At 46.6% G+C, this 4,829-nt stretch overlaps 1 pseudogene; it reads left to right on the top strand.

Moving 5' to 3' along the window:
- Positions 1-4,117: 4,117 nt before the first annotated feature.
- On the top strand, positions 4,118-4,617 carry LOC105534051 (annotated as a pseudogene).
- Positions 4,618-4,829: the final 212 nt, after the last annotated feature.

Genomic DNA, 4,829 nt, shown 5'->3' with positions numbered 1-4,829 from the left:
GGTCTTCCTATTCTGCAGCTGATTAGAGAGACCCAAGCGTTTGCCCAAGGTCAGATCAACAAACATGGGTGCCAGGCCTATGATGGGTGCTGGATGGGTTACAGGGAGGAAGGAGCCTGTCCTCCAGACACCTGCCTACCTGTGGAGAAGGAAGAGAGCCAATATTCCCTTTTCTAGGGAATATAAATTGCCTATTTGAAAAAAAGAAATAATCACATGTTTAGCCACATTGCTCACTGATTATCACAGTTGACATAATAAGTTGAGGTCCAGCTAATTTTCTTTTCAAGTGTGAAATAAATTTAAAGAGACTCACCAGTATGATTTCAAGTACCTTCAGACTTAAATGTGCTGGCCTCATCTTTGCAAATGGAACAAAAATTCAATTCTGAATTTGCCTGCAAGGCTTAGGTCTATCTGACTCCTTTCTTTGTGGTCAGAAGGCTTCCTGGGGTGTGCTGATTTGGATCTATGAAGATTGAATACTTGAGGATTAAATGAGTTCCTGTTTGCAAAGTGCTTAGAACTGTGCCAGCATATGCCAAATTGGTAACATCAGTGGTTATTTCTGGACTCATCTTGGGGATCATGGTCCTTGAAGGCAAGGACTTTGTCTTTTAGTCTTGGTCCTGGCACAGACTGGGTATTCATTGTTCAGATACTGTGACCTCAATGAAGTGTGCTGAGGTGATAGAGGAAGGAGACAGAGCACCCCATCTAACCAGGAAGTCCATGGAAATGAGTGGTCCAGTCCAGGAATTTCCTGAGAAATTCTGTGAGACAGTCCAGAGCAGAGAGAATCAGGTCGTGAATGCTGCTGTGGCCATGACCCATAGGTCCACTGGGTTCTGCCTAACCACCTACATTGGCCGCTGCTGCTATTGACTTGTCTCTCCATCACGGTAGAGAGGGGTAGAAAATGGTGCTACTCCAGGTAGGGTCACAGATAGGTGTCTGTTTCTACACTGTTACCAGTATGTGCTGAGATAAATTAGGAATAAGCATTTAGAAACTACGATTGCAGGCCGAGCAAGGCGGCTCAAACCTGTAATCCCTGCACTTTGGGAGGCCAAGGTGTGCGGATCATGAGGGCAACAGTTTGAGACCAGCCTCATCAACATGGTGAAACGCCATCTCTACTAAAACTACAAAAATTAGCCAGACATGGTGGCATGCGCCTGTAATTCCAGCTCAGGAGGCTGAGACAGGAGAATCGCTTGAACCGGAGAGGCAGAGGTTGCAGTGAGCTGAGATGGTGCCGCTGCACTGCAGCCTGGGCGACGAGCGAGACTCCGTCTCAAAAAAGAAAAAAAAAAAAAAGAAACTCTGATTGCATTCAACACTGCCTTGGCAGCATGATGCCAAGGCTCCCCTCATTAACTAGGTACAGACCAGTTTGGGTGGTCTCGGACTTACAGGGTGAGTTACCAGGAGAGCCATCTATGGTGTGAGTGTGGGCTAATCATGCAAGGTAGGGCCACATTTTGGTTCTTGACAGATTGGTGATGTAAACAAAAACCCAAAACCTGATCCTTCACCTCAGATAAGCATAAGAAACCTAGCTGCAGTTGTCTTGCCAAAGCAAGATGTGTCTCATGATTTTATAACACTTGGGTCTAGAATCCCTCATCAGTGAGGCCAACGTTGCCACCTTTAGGTTAACAAGTGGGCTGAATTCTGTCCAACCTAGTGTTGCTCACATTAGCAGGGGGAGCAGCCTGGTCTGTCCTGCCCGGAACTTGACTGCCATTGTTGGTGACCATAAGGAGGTCTGCGTCCCCTGCGTTTAGGTGCCTCCTCTGTCGGTCTCCTGGATGCTGAGTGAGAGCCTCAGGATCTTGGCTCGTGACCCTTGTACCCACCCACATACATCCTGAGGCCAATTTGTTGCAATGCTGCCTGTTTTGACCTCTTGAGACTTGGGTAGGCTATTTTGCCATTGAATTAGCTTATTTGTTTTGGGTCAGTTATTTTGCGATTGACTTAGCTTATTTAGCCAATGTGAAGACATGTAAGATGAGCTTGCCCTGGCTTTTCAAACCAAAATTAAGGGCCATGGAATTTGGGAAATGTACATACCTCATTTGGAAGCTGGGCTGGTCGGACCAGGAGGCTGCGTGCAGTGCGCTTGTCCGGCTGATCCCTCTAGAGGAGAGCCTGCTGTAATCTCTTCGGTTCATGCTGTTCCAGCCAGCTTTAATCACCAAAACCAGTTTTAATCACCAAAACTTGAATAATATTCAAACTGTGAAAGGAACATATTTCTTACTGAAACCTTTGCTAACAGGAAGCACCTAAGCTTCTCCGTCTACCCATCTATGGCAACATGTTGTAAAAAAAGAAGCACCTGAATGGCTTCATATGATGTGGGGAAACTGCCTTTTTCTACGATGATTCTCAGTTTTAAAATTTCCTCTCTTCCCCCAAAAAGAGAAAAATGATTTTCATGGAAAGCATGTTTCAGGGAAGTCGCTTTTTTCCTCTGTATAAGGTCACCACCTCACTTGTGACCTTGAGGGAGGCTTCCTCCCTGGCCCCAAGTGTCTGACAAGGTCTGCTCTAGTGGCCGCTGGGTAGAGGTCTGGCAGTGCGGGAAATTTGTGCTGTGAGACCTGGAAGGTACCTGTGACTGAGACAGAAGGAAGGTCACAGGCAGCCATGGAGAGCCTCGTCAGGAGAGCAGCTCCTGCTGCTGCCTTGCTGGGATAAAGGCACACAAACGGCCCTCCCGTGGCAAGGGCTCCAGCCCCCATTCTAGATGAGGGCTGTAGCGATGGCCCCTGGCCCTTGCCCCTCCCCACGCGCTCTCCCTCACATCACTGAGTGAGCAGGGCTTTCCAGACCCATGGCCTTGCTCAAGTTTTAAAATTTAAAGCTTGGTTCTACAGACACCACAATAAGCCATATTTTTTCACAAGGACCCCTGGGGGAGGCAGCAGGGGTGGGGTGGTCACTCACTGACTGTGAAGTCACAATTTGACAGCTGTAACTGTCTGCTGTTTTTATTCCTGGTACACGTCCCAGAATGCCTGGTCTCCAGAAACATTTTTCGATAGCTCAAATAGACACCTGAGCCAAGTCTCCTTGGTCCCAGGAAAATGGGAGGCAGTTGCCCATCGGGCCCTTACTCCTGTGCTGGGAGTGACCAGTGGGCCGCTGGGATGGGGTCGGGTGGAGGATGTGACACTACTGCCTGGGAACTGAGCATGCGGCAGTGGGGAGGGTGGGGCTTGGCTGTCAGGCCAGCACAGCAGCAATTAAAACATACTTTCAATGCAACAAACAAATGCTTCTATTTAAAAATGGGCAAAGGACTTGAATAGACACCTCTCCAGAGAAGGTATACCAATGGCCAATAAGGACACAAAAAGATGGTCCACATCACTAATCAGTGGGGAAATGGAAGTCAAAACCACAATGAGATTACCGCTTCATGTCCATTAGCATGACTATAAACAACAACAGAAAATAGCAAGTGTTGGTGAGGATGTGGAGAAACTGCAACCCTTATGCACTCACTGCTCATGAAAATGCAAAATGGTGCAACCACTATGGAAAACATTATGGCCATTCTTCAAAGAATTAAACATAGAATTATCATCTGATCTAGCAATTCTGCTTCTGAGCCTATACCCAAAAAAAGTGAAAGCTGGGACCCGAACAGATGTTCATACACCAGTGTTGCTCATAGCAACCACATTCACAATAGCCAAAAGGTAGAAGTAACCCAAGTGTCCATCAATGATGAATGAATAAACAAAATACACTAGATGCATACAATGGAAGATGATTTAGCCTTAAAAAGGAAGGAAGTTTTGATACACGCTATAGCGTGGATGAACCTTGAAGACATTATGCTAAGTGAAATAAGCCAGTCACGAAAGGACCAATACTGGAGGATTCCACTTACATGAGGTACCTAGAGTAGTATGGATTGGATTCACAGACAGAAGTAGAATGGTAGTTGCCAGGGGATGTGGGGAGAGAGCTATCATTTAATGGGCAAAGGGTTTCAGTTTAAGAAAATGAAATGCTCTGGAGATAGATGGTAGAGAAGGTTGAAAAACAATGTGCATGCAGGCTTTGCAGATGCTGCTGCCACTGCTGGATCCCCATACTGTCAGCCATGGTCAACCCTGCCATGTTCTTTGACATCGCTGTTGACGGTGAGCCCTTGGGCCACGTCTCCTTTGAGCTGTTTGCAGACAAGATTCCAAAGACAGCAGAAAACTTTCATGCTCTGAGCACTGGAGAGGAAGGATTTGGTTATAAGGGTTTCTGCTTTCGCAGAATTATTCCAGGGTTTTATGTGTCAGGGTGGTGACTTCACACGCCATAATGGCACTGGTGGCAAGTCTGTCTACAGGGAGAAATTTGATGATGAGAACTTCATCCTAAAGCATACAGGCCCTGGCATCTTACCATGGCAAATGCTGGACCCAACATGAACGCTTCCCAGTTTTTCATCTGCACTGCCAAGACTGAGTGGTTGGATGGCAAGCATGTGGTCTTTGGCAAGGTGAAAGAGGGCGTGAAGATTGTTGAGGCCATGGAGGGTCCAGGAATGGCAAGACCAGCAAGAAGATCACCACTGCTGACAGTGGACAACTCCAGTAAATTTGACTTGTGTTTTATCTTCATCACCCGACCATTCCTTTGTAGCTCAGGAAAGCACCCCTGCTCCCCATTTGCTCGCAGTATCCTAGAATCTTTGTGCTCTTGCTGTAGTTCCCTTTGCGTTCCATGTTTTCCTTGTTCCTTCCATGCCTAGCTGGATTACAGAGTTAAATTTATGATTATGAAATAAAAACTAAATAGCAAAATAGTAT

The sequence above is a fragment of the Mandrillus leucophaeus genome, unplaced genomic scaffold (assembly GCF_000951045.1).
Source record: "Mandrillus leucophaeus isolate KB7577 unplaced genomic scaffold, Mleu.le_1.0 Scaffold13, whole genome shotgun sequence".
NCBI classification, from domain to species: Eukaryota; Metazoa; Chordata; class Mammalia; order Primates; family Cercopithecidae; genus Mandrillus; species Mandrillus leucophaeus.
Note: the sequence above shows the minus strand (reverse complement) of the source record. Positions and strands in the feature narration are given on the sequence as shown.